Below are 20,293 nucleotides of genomic sequence, written 5' to 3' on the forward strand. Positions count from 1 at the left end.
CGAATATCATGGACTGGGTAGCTTAAACAACAGAAGTCTAGAAGTCCAAGATTAAGATGTTGGCAGGGTTTAATTTCAGGACAGAACTCTCTCTTCCTTGGCTTGTAGAGAGCAGTTTTCTCACTGTGTCTTCACATGGCCTTTTCTCTGTGTGTCTTCTTTTTAAGACACCAGTCCTGTTGAATCAGGGCCCCACCCATATGATTTCATTTAACCATAATTACTTTAATTCCTGTCTCCAAATGTAGTCACACTGCAGGGGTTAGGGCTTCAACATTTGAATGGGACAGGGGACACAACTCAGTCTAAAACAAATAGCCAGGGTCTAGAGCAGCTCTAGCCATAAAAATATCATGTGAGTCACATATATAATTTAAAAATTTCCAGTAGCCACATTAAAAAAAGTAAAAAATAAATAAATAAAATTAATTTTAATAATTTATTTTATTTAATTCAATATACATAAAACATTATCATTTAAGCATATAATTGATATTAAATGATTGAGATTTAAAGAATAATAAATTTTTGAAATCTGGTGTATGTTTTACACTTAGAGTACATCTCAATTTGGATGAGCCACATTTCTAGCACTCAATAGCCACATATGGGTGGTAGCTACGGTATGGAATAGTGTAGGTCTAGGGTTAATCTTGTTCTACCTCATGAGGTTCCTGATATGATGCCTAGGAGGAGACACACATGCCTTAGGTATGTTCTAAGAAAGGATATTTGACACTTAGAGAGGACTCGCTTTTACCAAGTTCATATATTTGTCATGGGTCTACCCTGTTCTCTGACCTCTAAGTTTTCCACCTGCAATAGTATGATGGATTAAATTCTCTAAGTTTTCCACATAGAAAAGAGTGATGGTTAATTTTATGTGTCAGCTTGGCTAGGCTATGGTGCCCAGTTGTTTAGTCAAACACCAGTTTAGATGTTGCTATGAAGATATTCTTTAGACTAACATTTAAATCAGTAGATTCTGAGTAAAGCATATTTTTTTCCATAAAGTGGTAAGCCTCATTCAATCAGTAAGGATTAAGGTATCCCCCAAAAAGAGAGAATCCTATCTCTAGACTGCCTTCAACTCAGGACTGCAATATCAACTCTTGCTGGAATTTCCAGACTTCCCTTCTGCCCCGCAGATTTCGGACTGGCCAGCCCCAACAATCACATGAACCAATTCCTTAAAATAAAGCTCTCTCTCTATATATATACCATTGACCCTTAAAAGACATGCATTTAAACTGTGTGGATCCACTTATATGCAATTTTTTTTCAGTAAATAGGTGTACTGTTTTTGATCATGGTTGGGAGTCTGAGGATGTGGAGGGCTGACTGTGTGCATTTTTCCACACCATTTTATATAGGGAACTTGAGCATCCACTGATGTGGGTATCAACAGGGAATCCTGGAACAAATCCTTCATGGATTATGAGGGACAACTTAAGTTTTTGGGGAGTCAAAAGTTATACTTGGATTTTCAACTGCACAGGGGGCCGGTGCCCCTAGCCTTCACGTTATTTTAAGAGTCAACTGTGGTTCTGTTTCTTTGGAGAGCCCTGACTAATACGAGCAGTGCTTATCAAACTTTAATGTATATATGAATCACTTGGGGATTTTGTTCAATTGCAAATTCTGATTCAGTAGTTCTGGGATGGGACCCAAGATTCTGGCTAAGTTCCCAAATAATGCTGGTCTGTAAATGGCAATTTGAATAGTCTTCTCTGAGTTTTCAGAGCATTTGGGAATTGGGCCAAGTCTTCTCAGGCAGGACTTTCTAAAAATTAAGGAGTCAATAGTTAGTTCTGTCCTTAAGAGCAAGGTTTGGCAAACATTTTTTTTTGCAAAGGGCTTGATAGTAAATATTTCAGGCTTACGGACCATATGGTCTTTGGCTGCAGCTACCCCACCTTGCCATTTTAGCATGAAAGCAACCACGGACAATATGTAAACTAATGAGCATGGCTGTATTCCAATAAAACTTTATTTACAAAAACAAGACTTGAGCTGGATTTGGCCCATGGGCCAATGTTTGCCAACTGCTGATGTATAGAACCACTTGACGATGAGGTTCTTTGGAGCAGGGTTCTTATTTATCTTGGCAGCTTCAGGACCTCATGCATAAAAGGCATTTAATAGATACTTAATGAAAAAAATGAATGTATCGAATGAGGTCATTAAGAGTTGGCTACTCATAATTTGCAAAGTGCAGATTCTCTGTTACCAGGTAACTATCTTTTATGGTCTTTTCAGTGTCTGTTTCAGATAGTGAAACAAGAATCTGTCATAATTTTTATATAAATGAACTTTCTGCTTCCCACCTTCTGGTGCCCTATTTCTTAGGCCAGAGATGGAAAATAGAATTCATAATAAAATTCACTAATTTAGTATATTATATAGAACTGTGTAATGGGAATATTGTGGTCAAAAAATGGAAAAGTAATACTTCAAGTACAGCTAATGCATGAAATTATTCTTAAATTTGTGAAATATTTTACACATTTAAAAGGCATATATTTTAATATATATGGCACAATATATATAGTCACCAATACATGTGGGTTTTATATGTTAAAAATGATTCAAATAAAATGTATTACATTTGTTTCATTTAAAATATAATCTCAGTTTAGAAAATGGAATTTAAAAGTGTATAATTCTACAAACCATGGATCATTAAAAGGCTGTGAAAATTGCAGTTTTGAGTGAGATCTCAAAGTCCCATATGTTGGCATTATTGAATGATATTATGAGGTTATTATGGCAGGTTGCTCAACAGTTATACTACCTGGGTTCATCTTGTGGGGAATCAGTTGCTATGGGTCATGCTCCTCACCACACTGTTCTCTCGCCAGTACAAGCTCTAAGCCCTAAAGAGGTTTGGGGAGGGTGTGGGAAGAAATCAGTGCAGGCTCATGGCTCTTAATGCCATCCTTTTGGATGGTGGGATCTTAATATCATAGTCATGTACGGCGGGCCACATGCCAGCTTCAGGACTCTGGCTTCATTAACTTAACAGCAAAGTTGGTATTTATGCTTAGCTAAGTTGAAAAGTTATTTCCCAAGAGCAAAGTAAGTTTGGTCTCTATGATTGCACCCATATTTGCATAAAACCCCACATGAAGTTGGCTCCCTCCCTATCCAAATACTCCGTTTCCACATATGGCGTGATGGCTGTTGATGATGGAAAAGATCTATTAGTTAATAATTATAAAGTACTTGGCTAATCAAAATGAGGGCTAAATAACCCTTTGATAAGGCCAGGCCATGGCAAGAACCGATAACCTGGGCCTTGCTGGCCCTTTGTGAGGTCTAGCCGTAGCAGGCACCCACGTGATATGTGTTGCTTATGTCGCCAGCAGTCCATATTGATTGTATGTACCCCGGGTGCTGAGCACGATGAGAACTGTGTGGAACCCAAAATGCGCAGTTCTTGGCTCTTACCTTAAAACTGATCTCATTGTAATGGTGCGGCATAGCCCATTGGTTAGTCTTTACTAGCTTTTCAGATAAGCACAAAGTAATTTGTATATTGGAGGAAAACATAATTGTAAATGTTTAAAAACATTACTCATGAAACAGATACTTATACACTCATGTTCATAGCAGCATTGTTCACAATAGCCAAAAGGTGGAAACAAATGTCCACCAACAGATTAATGGATAAACAAGATGTGGCACATATGCACAATGGAATATCATTTAGCTTTAGAGAGGAATGAAATTCTGATACATGCTACACATAGATGAATTTGGGAAATACTTTGCTAAGTAAAATAAGTCAAACACAAGAGGACAATTATTATATGATTCCACTTACGCGAGGTACCTAGAGTAGTCAAATTCATAGAGACGGAAAGTGAAGTGGTGGTTGCCAGGGACCGAAGGGAGGGGAGGATAGGGAGTTGTTCTTAATGGGGACAGAGTTTCGGTCTGAGATGATAAAAATTTCTGGAGATAGATGGTGGTGTTGGTTGCACAACCATGTGAATGTACTTAATGTCACAGAACTGTACCCTTAAAAATGGTTAAAATGGTAAATTGTATGCTATGTATATTTTACCGTAATAAAAAATGTACACACGGACACACTCCCGCACTACTCAGAGTATTTTCTTTTATGATTTTCATTTAAAGTTAGGAAAACCGAAGACTTTATCGTCAGTTCCAGCCTTACCTTCCCTTTGCCTCTCAGTGGCTCACGTCTCTCCCGGGCTATCTTTGACCCAGATCACAGGAACTAAGTCAAGGGCAGGTCACCCTGACCTGACCCTGCCTGGCCCATGAAAACAAGTCAATGTCAGGTGTTGGCCAAACAGGGAGAAATGAAATGAGAATCCATGGGACCTGGATGGGAAGAAAGACTTATAAGGTTATAAAAAAAAAATTAATTGATAATTAAAGAAAGATGATAGCTGGGAGATACGACTGTGACAGGAGATCTTGGAAAGGACAGGAAGTGATCCTTTCAGATCTAAATGAGGGCCACCACTCTGGTGAAACTATGCATGGTTCCTGGAAGCTGCAACCTCAGAACAAGGCGAGAGCATGACCTGTGATGCTTAAAATATTTTGGTCTGGAGCAGAGCTGGACATGGCCATTCCTGAGAGAAGTGTGCTCTGTGCTTCCTGTTTCTCTCATCTTGAATTTCGATCTATTTCTTAAAAGAACTGGGCCTGCAGTTTTCTATGTATAAATTGGAAAATTTGTGTATGTCCTTCACTACTCAGAACCTCTGGAAATCTGTTTCCTAATGGCTGGAGAGTTAAATTTATTACTTTAGTTGCTAAATGACAGGTAGAAATCTGAACTTGCTGTCCTGCTCTCCCGGAAGTGACACCAAACATTTAGGTGCTGAGACCTCCTGGCAGGTTGCTGTGGAAAGTGTAGGGAAGCACCTGGCACAGGGCACCAGGAATCTGCTGCTACTGTAGGTAGCCAGGCAGGAAGGAGGAAGAATTTGACATAGTTGATCTAACCTTCCAGCCTCCCACCCCCACCCCTACTCACCTCCTAGTGTCTGGCTGCCTAGGAATTCATGCTCAGACTTTTGCTGAACTTTATAAAAATCAACTCTTATTATTCTATGTCCCTGCGGCCCCATCTCCTGGCAGGTGAAAATGAGTTGCATTTAAAAATGTTTCCCTGGAATTTCCATTGCAGGCACCAGCAAGACTTACTTGGACCACAAACAGCCCAAGAAAAGACAATGCAAAAGACATAAGCAGATGCTTCACAGAAAAGAAAATACATGTGGTCAAAATACATAGAGATATCTAGTGTTCTTGGTGGTCAGTGAAATGCAAATCAGTCCACATTTTACATACTTTCGATAGGCGAAAATAAAAAATTCCGACAACACCAAATGTTGGAGAGAATGCAGAGCTAATGAAAGGATCTCTAACATATGGCTAGTGGGAGTTGAAATTGAGCAAACCACTTTGAAAAGTCATTTGACATTATTTCATAAAATGAAACATTTATAAACTTTATGACTGAGCAGTTCTACTCCATGGTATATACCAAAGAGTGTTCTTTTATCATTATCATCATCATCATCGTCATCATCTTTATTATCCAATAAAAGGCATGCAAAAGAATGATCAAACAGTACTGTTCACAGTAGCAAGAAACTAGATAAATAAATATTATATAGCAGTTAAATGTATGAACTAAACAATCTCAGCTATAAACTATACTAACAATATATAGCGATATAAACTATAAACTAAACTAACAGTATAAACTAAACTATAACAATGTGAATGAATCTTAACATTTATTTAGTAAAGAAATAAGTTCTCAAAGATTATGAACAGGTACTGGGTAAAATGGTGTAGATGAAGCTTCGTTCACCCCTCTTGTGACCACATCAAAGTTGGGATGAAAACACGGAGCAAACAGAAAGCAGTCACCTGGGGGTCTTAATGAACAGAAGCCCTACAACTAGGGAGAGATCTAAGAAATCACCCTGTAACAGTAAGAGGTGGGAGGGGGTGAAGATGCAAGGCTGCCTAGTCCCAAGTGGCTAAGTGGGACAGAGGCTGTGGCATCTGCAACCGGCAGCTCGAGCCTCCTCTTAAAGGGGCCATGTCCATGACCGGACTTTCGTGGTGATGGACTTGCTTGCCATGGTGATGGACCAGCCCCGGGTCAGCTGCTTAGTGGGCACCAGGGACTTAGAAGGGCATACTGAATTGTGGGGGCAGCAAGGCCCAGAGGTGAGTGAGGCTTTCTCCTAGGTAGAAGTACTGGCAGTATCCATTGTTCCTCTGTTGAGCCCTATCCCCTCCCAGTATGGAAATATAGTGCTCCCATAGCTGAGACTTCATTGAAGTAGATAACAGAAGTTGCTCTGCCCAGAGGATTTACTGAAACTCTGCCTTGCTTAACTCATTGGCCTAGACAAGCCACATCCAATTGTGCCCTCAGTGAGTCCTGTGCCCCTTGCTAAAAGTTTCAAGATCCATACTGGTGGCTCCTGGCCTCAGTTTCTGGTGTAGTTTCTCGAGGCAACTATAAGCACAGCATCTGTGCATTGCAAGCTGAATCTTAACAGGTGGCCTCAGAGGGGCACAGGCTGGGGCTAAACGTGGCCTGCAGTTGAACCCCACTCAGGATTGTGCCGCTGGACAACTACTACACAAAGCCACACTAATAAAACCAGGAGACCTGGGAGCTTTGCTTAGTACATAGAAACAGACACAGAAAGGCAGCCAAAATAAGAAGACAAAGAAGTAGAAACCATATGAGTAAACGGAACAGAGATACAGGGATAATGGAGTCAAGTGATCTCACAGATGCAGAGTTCAAAACACTGCTCAGTGAAATTAAGGGAAGTGTAGATTAACTCAGTGAGAATGTTAAACACACACACACACACACACACATAGAAATGGAAATGGAAATTATAAAAGGGAACCAGTCTGAAATGAAGAATACATTTGAGATCAAGAGTATATCAGAGGAAATCAACAGAGTGGATGAAGAGGAGATCATGCCACCGATATAGAGGATGGGGAAGCCAAGGACACTTAACCAGAACAGCAAGAAAAAAGAAGCCAAGATTATAATAATAATTTAAGGAGCCTATGGGACACAATTAAATGTAAAGATATACAAGTCATAGGGATACCTGAAGGAAAACAAGAAGTCGAAGAGATATTTGAAGAAATAATAATGGAAAACATCCCTCACCTGGTGAAGGAAATAGACATACAACTCCGGGAAGCTCAGACAGTCCCAAGAAAGAGAAACCCAAAGAGGCCCACACCAAGACTCATCATAATTAAAATGTCAAAGGTTAAATACAAAGAGAGAATCTTAATAGCAGCAAGAGAAAAGCAGTTAGTTACCTACAAGGGAGCACCAACAAGACTGGTAGCTGATTTCTCAAAAGAAACTTTGCAAGACAGAAGGGCTTGGTACAAAATATTCAACATGATGAAAACCCAGGATCTACAACTAGGAATACTTTATATAACAAAGCTATCATTTAAAGTCAAAGGACAGATAAAGAGCTTCCCAGACAAAAATAAGCTAAAGGAATTTATCAACACCAAGCCAGTGTTACAGGAAATGTTGGTGGGACTTCTTCAAAAAGAAAAAACATGTATCAAAATCATGAATTTAAAATGGTAAAAACTACATATCTATCAACAACTACTTCAAATGGAAAAGAATTAAGCGCTCCAACCAAAGGATAGGGTCACTGAATGGATAAGAAAACAAGACCCCTACATATGCTGCCTACAAGAGACTCACTTCAGATTAAAAGACACACACAGACTAAAAGGAAAGAGATAGAAAAAGATATTGCCTTGATGGACCTAGGGAATATTGTGCTGAATGAAATAAGTCAAATAGAGAAGAATAAATATCATAATTTCACATAAATGTGGACTCTGAAGAACAAAATAAACAACAACAACAACAAAACAAAAATAAATCCATATATACAGAGAATGTTTTGAGGGCTACTAGACAGGTGTGGGGTGGTGGAATGGTGAAAAAGAGTGAAGGGATTAAGAAATACAGCCGGATAGTAACAAAATAGTCACGAAGATATAAAGAGTCGCATAGAAAAATAGTCAAATATGTATCGGGGAAGAGGAGTACTAGATTTAGTGGGGTGACCACTTCATGAGTTATATAGATCTCTAATCACTATGCTGTACAACTGAAACAAATATATTATTGTGTTGAATTATACAATGTAAAAATGAGGAACTAATTGTCTATTATACTTCAAAAAAAGCTGGGGAAAAATTACAAACAGCAAAGTATCCTTTAAGTATATACTTAAAAATATACATAGAATTAATATAACTACTTACAGAGTGAGAGAATAGTGAACAGGGGATTAGAGTAGGCTAGAAGGGGACCAGGATGAGGTTGGATGGTTAAACAAAGTTTATCGTACAGTTGGTTGCTTTTATTTTGAGTAGTGGGCTAGATGGTGTTCAGTACATTGTTAAAAGTAACTAGCCAAGCAACAGCAGGTACATGAGCCATACAGAGAGAGTTATGAACCAGGGTCATGATTCGTTCACAGTCCGATACTGTGCTCCTGATGTCCTCTTACCCCCTAATCCCTCAGGAAAACAAAGAAGCCTCACTTGGGTCAGCAGAACAAGGGCTCCCTCCACTGAGGAGTTTCTGCCTCCTATGGGAGTGTCTTATCACCACTAATGCCTCTGTTGTCGCTTGAGGATATCTGCAAATTTCACTCGAGATTCACTTCTTTTGCTTCGGGCACCTTGCCTCTATTAACATAAAAATAGTGTAGCTGCAGGGATAACAGAGTACAATTTATGAGTCTTAAATGTGTTTTTAGAATAATCTCAACTATTTTTCCCTGTCTCTCTATAGATTTATTTCATTTCTTGTAACAGCTGCTAATTTATCTGTACCATAATTTATTTAACTTTATTCTTTTATTGATAGGCATTTAGATGATTTCTAGTTTTTGTTTTTACAAAAAGATGCCCAGTAAATAAAACATTGGAGGAAACAATAGTCTTATACACTCGGGTGAATATGCTAGTACAGTGAATTACTAGAGGAATTGCTGAGTCAAAAGAAACACATACAGAAAGTCCTGAACTTAAAAGATGGTTCCACTTACCATTTTCTACTAAAATGGTGCTAAAGTGATATACATTCAGTGGAAACTGTACTTTGAATTCTGAATTTTAATCTTTTCCTGGCTAGCATTATGCTGTAAGATTCTTGTGATGCTGGGCAGTGGCAGCCAACTGTAGCTGCCTGTCTCCCACATGATCGTGAGGGTAAGCAATCAATACTCCATAGTGTACTGTGTTGCCAGTGTTTTTAGGATACTGTATTTAATAAATTATATGAAATATTCAATGCTTTATTACAAAATAGGCTTTGCGTTAAATGATTTTGCCCAATTGCAGGCTATTGTAAGTGTTCTGAGTGTGTTTAAGGTAGGCTAGGCTAAGCTATGATGTTCAGTAGGTTAGACGTATTAAATGCATTTTGACTTAGGATATTTTCAACTGATAATAGGTTTATCCAGACATAACCCCATTGTAAATTGAGGAGCATATGTATTTATATTTTGCTAGTCACTGCCAAATTGTTTTCAAAATAGTTATACCTGTTTTCAAACCCACCAAAATTACATCATAGTGGGTGTGACTGGCTATGTTAGGAAGCCACATTTTTATGGTTTCCTTCGTTTTCTCTGCACAGGTCTGGTACGAGGAATGGATCCATGAACAAGGGCCACCTCCTGACCTTTCACCTCTCCCTCTGTGTCCTGGTTGAAAAAGAGCAGAGGCTGGGTGCTTCCCTTTGGCAACAGCAGGGGTGCTGTCTCCCCCCCCCCCCCGCCCTCCCCCACCCCCCACCCCCTGCAGCAGCCCAAAGTGCCTCAATGCTGGGAAAGGGTGCGGCGAGCACATTCCTCACCTGCCTCAGGGGGATGCTCCTAGGATTTGTGAAAATCCCTGTGAAATGAAAGGAGCAGACATATAAGTCCACACTTAAAAGTACTTCTCCATCAATGATGGTACACAAAATAGAATGTCACAATGTCAATAAAAGCCTTATCATGCATAGAGAAACTCGACATCTCTTCCTTTGGATTCAGACTTCCCAGGTTTGGTTGAAGCCTTTCTACCTGAAGCTCGCTTTCATTTGTTTGGCTGTGTTTGCAGTATAACATCAAAAAAGAAAAGAAACTTTCCCTTTGTTCCACCTTTTACCAGTTTCATCAAGGTCCATATATCTTGCTTACCATGGAGTTATGCCTCTCTTTGGGTAATATTTCATTAAGATTTGAGGCAAAGATCCTCATTATTTTCTAACTACTGCCCACTGGCCCCTCCTGACTGTCCCTACCTGGACCTCAATGAGGTCCTAAATCCTCCCGGACCCCATTGCCCCCTCTGTCTCTGGAGGCATCAGACTGGGGCAATTGATTCTTCTCTCCAGTTTTGTCCTTTCGAAATAGAGTGAGTAGAATATAGTACAGTAATTTATTTTCCCACTGATGAATAACATAATACTCAAAGTCAGGAACTAGTTATGCAAGCCTCTTTGTACCACATGACCCTTGGCAAGGTTGACACACAGGCCACTGAGCTGAGCAGTGGCTTCGTAGGGCCTGCTCGGACCTGTTGTGGCCCTCCACTCACACTCCCTGAATGACTCCAGTTTCTGCCCCGTTGCACTATGAGCCACAACCAGGCTGTTTTAACGGCCAATTACAAACCAGAGACGGGGTTTAAGAACCACTTTTCTAAGCCTAGAGGACTGAGGTGAAGGAGGTGTGGGGTGAGGGGCTTGTTGAAGGAGATTTAAATTATGTCCATAGATGACCCAGACCCTCAGACTTTCTGGCTGTAAAACAGTGTCTGGAAATGATCTGGTCTGAGGTATGATGAGGGTTTTAATTAAGGAGGTGCTATGCATGAGGACTTAGAGCAGCATGGAAAAGTAGCATTCAAATATTCTTTGGATATTAAATACCTCCTTTATGATCATAGAAACACAACATGATGCTAGAATAACCCCATAGAGTAACAATAATTTAGAATAACATTAATAATGTAAGCTTGATAATATAATTAATTTTTATATTTAATAGTGTAAGTATACAACCATGACATCATACCATTATAATTTAAAAGTTCTAGGGTTCTAGCTCACTATATATAAGAATATAATACTGAATGCTTACTATGCCCCTGGTACTAAAAAGGCTTACTATGTATCATTTCATTTAATCCACAAAATAGTCCATTGAGATAAACAATCAAGTTTACCCATTTTACATGTCATGTACACAGTAAAGTCTATAAAAATCAGTACAGAAATAATAATAACTACAGTGGAAGTAATTTATATTTATTTAGTGTTTATTATATTTAAGAAGCTAAACTAAACCCTTTTACACATTTTATTTCATTTGTTTCTCCTAATCCTATAAGGTAGATATTATTATCCCCGTATTCTAGATGAGAAAACTAAGATAAAGTTAAAAAATGTAACTAAGGCCACTGAACTATTAAAAGGGGCTGAGGCTGGGGTTTGAAATATATTAACACACAGAGTCAAGCAAAACTATCATGCGGCTATTCAGCAGGAAGCTTAATTCTTCTTTTTAAGTGAAAAGAAATAATTTTGTTTTCTTTCATAAACTTGTTTCATAAATACGTAAAGCAAAAACACTACACAACTGAACATTTTATGTCCAAGCTAGCTGCTCTGTATCTTCAAATGACCTATTGTAAAGTAAATCAAAATTCCCCATGAGAGCAATGTTGTAATGAAGGGCCTTGTTCTTGGCCAAGAATTTCACATCGAATATATCAAACAGATGACCAATAATACAGTGGAAGAGAAGACTCAAACGGTAAAATTATACTCCAAAGTCAAAGGGTTTTTGAACACAAAGGGGCCTCAGAGACTATATAACAAGTAGTTTTAAAAGTGTTTTTAAAGGCAAGGAACTCTTTATCAGCAAAGTCTTATTAGTCCCACATATATAAAAGAGCTAAAAAATAAGCCAGATCATTTGTACAAGATGAGAGATTTTACATACATATAACTTAAATTATAAATATTATCTATTATAATTTATAAATTTATATTACATAATTTAATATAAAACAATATAAATTTATAAATATAATATCAATTAAATACATGTTTTATATATAATATAAAAACTATATGACGACACACACATATATATATGGTTATATGTATAATACATATATATATATATTATGTATTTGTTATGCCTTAAGGATGTCTCAGGGAAACCAAGAGAATTGTGGCAAATGGGTCAGGTTAGAGGGATCCTTACAAGTTACTCTATTCCTTTAAATTGTTTGAATTTTCAAACAACAAACACACATAAATATATCAAATGAAGTTACTTTGTTTTTTTCTTTCTTGCTTCTTTCCTTACCCGTCTAACTCCATATTGTATGCTCCATCCCTGAGAACTGCCAGCGTGCATTAAACCCTTGAAAGTTTCCTCTTTCCTGCTACTTACTAGCTGTTTGCTGTGGGCACAGTAAACTTCACCAGGCCTTCATTACCTCATCCAAAAAATGAAGACATAAAACTCATATGGTTGTTGCGAAGATTAAAGAGAGTTTGTTTGCAACAATAGAAGTGTAAGGGGAGCCACATATATAATTTCAAATTTTTTTTTGTAGCTACTCAAAAAAGAAGAAGAATGGGCAAAATCAATTTTAATAATATATCTTATTTAACCCACTGTGTCCAACATATTATCATTTCAACATGCAAATAAATATAAAAATGATTACTTAGATATGCTACATTCTGTTCTTGATACTATGTTGTTGAAATCCTTCGTGCATTTCACTCTTACCTCTCAGTTGAAATCAACCACACTCCAAGTGCTCAAGAACTACCTGGGGCCAATGGCTGACACACCAGGCATTCTGCTTGGATTTTAGGAAGTGATGAATAAATGCTAGCTATCCCTAATTTTGTGCCTTTGTATGTGCTGTTACTCCTCCTCCTTAGTTGTCGAACTCTTGTTCATACCTCAAGACCCGGCCAACTAGCCCCATTCCCTTCTTGATGTGTCCTGCCCTAATCCCCCTCCGTTTTTTTGCTCTGCCAGTGCCTATCTCCATTATAGATATTTTATTTGTCTATCTTTATAAACTCTAAGCTCTTTATAAGAGTAGATATAAGAACCGTCCATACCTGTAGAGAATTTTTGTGAGAGTTTATTTGAGCCCCAGACTAATGACTTATGCCAGGAAGCAGGATCTCAAATGGCTGGGAGAATAACAGTTGTGTAGTTTCTTTTATGCATTTGAAATTAAGGCAGGAAGGTAAGGAAGATTAAATGAAAGTGGGAGAAAACAAGGCAGAGATTGGATTATAGTATAGTTAAGATTATGTGCTCTCTTAAGGGTGGTTAGAATTTAGAAGGAGGGGTCTGAAACAGGGCATTTCAAAAGTGTGTTAACCTATATGAACAGAAACAATGGACAGGGCTAGTTTAAGGCAAAGATAAGGCTTTTACTAAAGGAGTTATATGCCTAGGGCGTGACTACTTATCATGACCTGCCCAGTTAGGAATTTATGATCAGATCATCCTGTGAAGTTACTGTCCATAGAATCCCTTTTTCATCTACAAGAGTTATAATCCATTTTTTGTTCTTTATAACCCTGAGGCTTATAACACAGTACTGGGCACATGGGTGGGACTAAATTATGTCATTTGAATGAATGAGGGGATAGAAGAATTGCATGCATTCTCCTCCTCCTTGACAGCAGGGTGGTTTTGGCTTATTCTGTTTTTCTCTCTTTTTGTTATTTAATTTTTAAATGCTAGTTGGCAGAGCCAACTCCCCATTCCTTCTCAAACTGCCTCTCAAGGTCATTTCCCCAAGCTGCAGAAAAGCCATGATAAGAAAAACAAATGTTTTAATTAAACAGTGGGTCCACAGAGAAATCATGAGATGTAAGCAAGATCACCTCAATACACAAATGCCTTTCGTGCACTCTGTTACTTATATATTATAAACCTTTGTGAAGTGGAAAGAGATACTGTTCAACCTACATTTCTTTTAGAGATTTGAGCCCATGAGTAAGAAGATTTGTGAAATAGTTGAGAAGATGAGAGTGTCAAGGAGAGCAGGGAGTTATTTTACTGTGAGCATTCTCTCAGGGAGCAGGACTTTCTACTAGGGGAGTTTGAGCAGGGGGCACTTCACCAGGCAGCCTAGGGGAGGGCGGTTTCATGAGCAGTGTTGCTGTGTCCTCTGCTCATAATTCCTTTGTCATAGCTCTGTGGCCCAGTTCACACATTGCTCTTTTTCCACTCAGTCTCTAACCCTTTAGAGTGGAATTGGGGGGTGGGGTGAGAAGGGATACTGAGGCATCTTTACCAAGACTTATTTTTCACCTTTTGTCAAACCTGTGTGTCAAGTTTGGTCAACACTGGTTGTAGCTCATCCCTCTCTCCTGTAACTTTAAGGAACTGTAGAGTTTCTGCGTTTGATGTGTCTTAACTTTAACACAAAGCACACCAGGGCTGGTTAATGATCATGAACTGTCATGGCAGCCACTCTGCAAAGGTGACAGTGATGGATGGGGCCTGCAGCTTGGAGAGAGGTGGCTGGATGCAGAGGCAGAAGGTTTATTTAAGCCAAGGCTGATAATAGAGGGGCCTTCTCAGTCACTGACCAGCAGGACTTTAATGGGATAAAAGGGGAAGACAGCTCTCTTTCTACATTGCCCTCTTAAGGGACAGTTCTCACTCTCCTCATCTGGTCAACCAAATAAAAGCATTCCTTGAAGATTCAGATCTATTTGAAATCTTCTGTTAGGTTGAGGTGTGGGGGGAAGCCCATTTCTGTAATCAACCTTGTCATCTTTCTTGGTTTGACCTTAATTTATCTAAAAGTTCATGTTTGCCGTAGCCTTTGGAAAATGGCATCCTTAAAGAAACTGTAGGGATGAGTCTGAACAAGAATGAATTCAGTCCTCTGAATTGGCTGAATCTTCTTGGTATTACCACTGAAATGTGAATAGGAGTACAGAATTCTATGTGGTGGTTGGGGTTCCTTAAGTGATCATATTTGGGAAAATAAAAACTATTAAAAAATAATTTAGTAAAATTTTTACACTCATTTTTGTTTTTGCATTTCTTAGTCATCATGCCATCCACTGCCCAAACCAGGGACAACATTTATATCTTTCTTTAGGTAAATATCGAGATATCACTGCCATGTATAAATTTGTCCGTAGTCCTGTCAGAGAAGCCACAAGATGATGAGCTGGGATCAGAAGGCCAGGCTTCTCTTTCGCCTCAGTTGTGGCTGTGCCCCTTACATTTCGTTAAAATAAGTTCTAGGAGAATAGCCTGACCTCAGACCCTTCCTTTGGAGATGCCAAATTCAGATCATCTGGGACATTTAATTTGAGGGAGAGACGTGTTATCAGGGTTCACTGATAATTCTGTAGTGTGAAGCTAGTGCCTGATGGAGACATTTACTTGGGACCTTGATTGCTAAATTCAGCAGCCCATGGTCCCTACTTGTTGCTGGACAGCATAAACATCAGGTTTTGGTAAATAAACTCAGGCTATAATGCAACTGTCCCACACGCACTTAAGCTGTGACTGACAGCTCACTTGGGAGGACTTGGAGTCTAGAGCTGAAGCTTTTGGGTGCAAAGGCTCCGAGGTTCCAAGATAAACAAATCTGTCGGTGAGAGTGACCAGAGTGTTAGGTCAGTCCAAGGGTCACTTATAGGTCATCCCGCTGGGAGCTTAGTCTCTGCTTTGTGTTTATTCTGGGAGGGGAAAAGCAGGAGGGGTTGGGGGCAGAGGGTTGGGTTTCTATTGAGAAAATCTTCCTGGCCTGCTCATCAGAGCCTTTGGAAGTGAATCAGTACCCATCCCACTCTGAGTAATCCCATAAAGGGAATAGGTGCAGGCTTGTGTTCTTTATTGGTATTAACAAACAAGTTCTTTTTGAAATACAGATTACCGGGTGTGCGGGGCTGGCTTCCCATAGCTGCAGATGCAGTCAAGTGATTTGCAGAGCCCAGAGTTATTTAATAGATACTGTTATGAAATTGTGGCAGTTAAAATTAGAAAAGCCAATCGAAGAAATGGGGAAAGTTTACTGTTCCTATCCCTTTTTTTGATCTTACCAATTTTCCTGGAAAATATTTCTAAACATTTTTTTTTCCCCCTGTGCTTGGCTCTTTAAGATTAGTAGAAATGTAAAAGTAAGGGTATGTGTTATGGACCTCCTTAGTTGAAACTTAACAAAGTGAAGACCCTCATCTTCAAAGTGACGATCTCTCTGTTTAGCTACCTTGCAATTCTCTCCCATCTGCAGAACAATCAGGTGCAGGAAGATGTGACTTCAAACAATGGACATTTAGAGTTGATGATATTTTTTGTTTCAAGATCACTGATGAAAAAGACTTTAATACAAGTAGCCTTATCTAATGAAGTATAAAGGAGCTAGTGCCTTCAGATAAACAAAGCCAGAAGTACTCACAAATAAGCTCTTGGGGATATTGGTAGATCACTTTTAAGTAAACTCAAATATATATAATGTAAATATGTAATGCATTATATATTTACAAAATACATAATACATTAAATATGCAATTGAATACATATGTAAATATGCATTTATGGAAACATGTAGAGAAATCTATAAAGACAGAAATAAAAGAGTTGAAATCCTACTGAGTGTTTATGACAACAATGGTATCAAACCAGAAATCAATACCAGAAAGGTAACAGGAGAAACTCCAAACATTTGGAAACTAAACACAAAGAGGAAAGCTTTTTTTTTGGAAGTCTCAAAGAAAAATTTAAAAAATACATATTGAGTTGAATGAAAATAAAAATGTAACATATTACAACTTGTGGGATACACCAAAAGCAGTGCTGAGGAGGAAATTTATAGCATTAAATGCTTATGTTAGAAAAGAGGGAAAATCTCAAATCTATAATCTAAGCTCCCACCTCAAGAAACTAGAAAAAGAAGAAAAAATAAACCAACAAGCAGAAGGAAGGAAATAATAAAGATAAGAATAGAAAACAATGAAATTGAAAACAAAAACAGTAGAGAAAATCAATGAAATAGAGAACTAGTTCTTTAAAAAAGTTCAACAAAATTGACAAACCACTAGTAAGAGAGATAAAGAAGAGAGAAGAAACAAATTTTCAATATTAGTAGTAAAACAGGGCCTATCACTACATACCTTGAAGATATAAAAAGACAAGGTAATATTATAATCGACTGTATATTTGTACATTTAGATCTGCAACAACTTAGATGAAATGACCAATTCTTCAAAAAACACAAACTACCACAACTCATCCAAATGGGGAATACTTTAAATAGTTTTCTAATTACTAAGGGAATTGAATTAAAAATTAATCCTTTTACAAAAAAAAAATCTTTAGGTTCAGATAGTTTCACTGGAGAATTCTATCAAATGTTTAAAAAAGAATTATCACCAATTCTACATAATTTTTTCCCCAGAAAATAGAAGAGGTTCCATAGTGTAGCAGTTAGCACGTTTGCTTTACATGCAGAAGGTCCTGGGTTCATACCCCAGTGGAGCCACAGATTATGGTCTATGGCCAAGCCTGAAGTCTAATCTCAGAAGTTAAGCAGTGTTGGGCCTGGTTAGTACTTGGATGGGAGACCACCTAGAAAGACCAGGTGCTGTAGGTATAAAAATAAGAAAAAAATAGAAGAAGTAATACTTCTCATTTCATTTTATGAAGCCAATCAGGAAGCTGACACCAAACCAAATAAAGATAGTCCACAAAAGGAAACCTACAGACCAATATTCCTCATGAATATAAATTCAAAAATTGTTAATAAAATGTTAATGAATAGAATTCATCAGTGTATGAAAGTAATTATACATCATGACCAAGTGGTATTTATTAGAGGGACACAAGACTGGTTCAATATTTGAAAAATCAACTGATGTAATTTGCTAAATTAATAGGCTAAAAAAAGAAAAATTACATGATATTTCAATCAATTGTATTAAGACACATTTGACAAAATTCTATACCCATTCTTGATTAAAAACTCTCTGAAAAATAGAAATGGAGGAGAACTTCCTCAACTTGTTATAGAAAATTTATAAAATACCTACAGCTGACAGACTTGACAGTGAAAGACTGAATGTGTTTTCCCTAGAATCAAGAACAAGGTAAGGATGTCTGTGGTGACCACTCTCATTCAACATAGTGCTGGAAGTTCTATCCAGTGCAGTAAGGTGAGAGAGGGAAATAAAAGGCACAAAGATAAAAAAGACAAAAGTAAAACTGTCCCTATTAGCAGATAACATAATTGTCTCTATAGAAAATCACAAAGAATCGAAAACAAAACAAAACAAAATAAAAGACATACAATACCATTTAAAGTTATTTAAAAAAGAATGAAATAGATATAAATCTGACAAAATATGTACAAGATTTGTATTCTGATGGTTACAGAATGCTGATGAAAGAATTCAGACAGTATCTAAATAAATGGAGAGATATACCATGCTCAAGGATCAGAAGACACAACATTTTCAATTCTTTCCAAATTGAAATACAATATTAATACAATTAATAGAAAAAAAATCCAGTAAGATTTAATTATTCTAAAATTTAAGTGGAAAGACAAAGGAACTAGAATAGCTAAAATAATTTTGAAACAAGAAGAAAGTGGGAAGAACTAGTTTACCTGATTTCAAGACTTATTTGGCTATAGTAATGAAAATTGTGTTGTATTGTCAGAGAGATAGGTACATAGATTAATGGAACAGACAGAGAGTTCCTAGACTTGATGCCCAAAACACAATCTATAAAAAAATAACAAACCATACTTCATTAAGGTTAAAAACTTTTACTCTATGAAAGACCAAGTTAGGAACTAAAACAAAATATTTGCAAAGTACATATCTGATAAAGGGCTAGTATATAGAATATATAAAGAATCCCCAAACTCAACAGTAAAAACATCACACAATCCAATTAGATAATGAGCAAAAGACAAGAAGAGACATTTCACTTAAGAAGATATACGGTGGTCAATAAGCATGTGAAGAGAAGGTCAATAAAAAAAGATGGCCAGTATCAATAGTCATTAAGGAAATGCAAATAAAAACCACAGTGAAACGTCATAGACACCTGTCAGAATGGCTAAATAAACAAAGCGGTGACAACTGTATTTCTCTAAGTCTGTGACTCACAAAATCTAAGAACTTTTGTTTTAATGGATGAAGAATCAAGAAGTAGCAAGAATTAGAAATAGGTAGGGAAATGCCTGTCTGTAGCTAGACTAGCAGAGCTGGTTCCCATCTACACCAATGGTAGCTGATCAAATAGCTTCACCCCTGAGAAGCTTTCTCCAATCAGCTCACCTCTGTTCAGCCAGAATTCATCTTTTCTTTGATTTTGATACTTAATACTTTCTATATGTGAGACCTGAGTGTCTAGACTTCACCTTGGTCCCCAATCCCTGTACTATCATGGATTCAGTCTAAATATGTAATCTATAAATATTTGTAGGGTGATCAATGAATTGTAGATGGTACTCATCAAACTGTCAGTTGATTCTGACAGGTTTGGTGGCAGCCCTTCCAGAAGTGGCCTGGAGAGACCTGGAGGTGGGAATGATTGGTTCTTCTTCTTTTCAACGTGCCAACAGGAAATGTAAGGTGTTGAGTACTGATGGATTCTACAGGATGTGGGCTACCCATTGAGGAAGGTGCAGTCAGTCCTTCTGCAGGGACCTGTGAATCTCCTAGGTCCAGTCCAGCTGTAGAATTGAAAACTGTACCTTTTCCTGTCCCGGTTGACTTATTTGGGAAGTACCTTAAAAACTCCACCAACTTTCTGATTTCACATTCTCTGTAGACTAAGTCCAGTCTTTGAAGGGAGGGTGGGAGGGGAGAGAGGGATTCAGGTACTCCCGGTCTAGTGGAATTTGCCCCAACCTCCTACAGCATTGCCTCCAGCCTCTGTCTTGCATTCTTGGCTTTTGAAGAAGGGAGGCAACCTGCCTCTTATCTGGGATTGCCTGCTTAAACAAACGCAGCGTGGAGGTATTGTCCTTTGGAAACTTGGCCTGGGACACTTTACCAAGTGTCTGCAAACATTTAGACACGTAAAACTGCCCACTGTGGACGCAGAGCCATTGTCTCTGCTTAGGCTGCTCTTGCCTGAAAGTGGCTTGGGGTGGGGGAGGGAGGTGGTGAGAGTGGGCCCAAGGGAAT

This window comes from Rousettus aegyptiacus, unplaced genomic scaffold (assembly GCF_014176215.1).
Source record: "Rousettus aegyptiacus isolate mRouAeg1 unplaced genomic scaffold, mRouAeg1.p scaffold_m13_p_12, whole genome shotgun sequence".
NCBI lineage: Eukaryota > Metazoa > Chordata > Mammalia > Chiroptera > Pteropodidae > Rousettus > Rousettus aegyptiacus.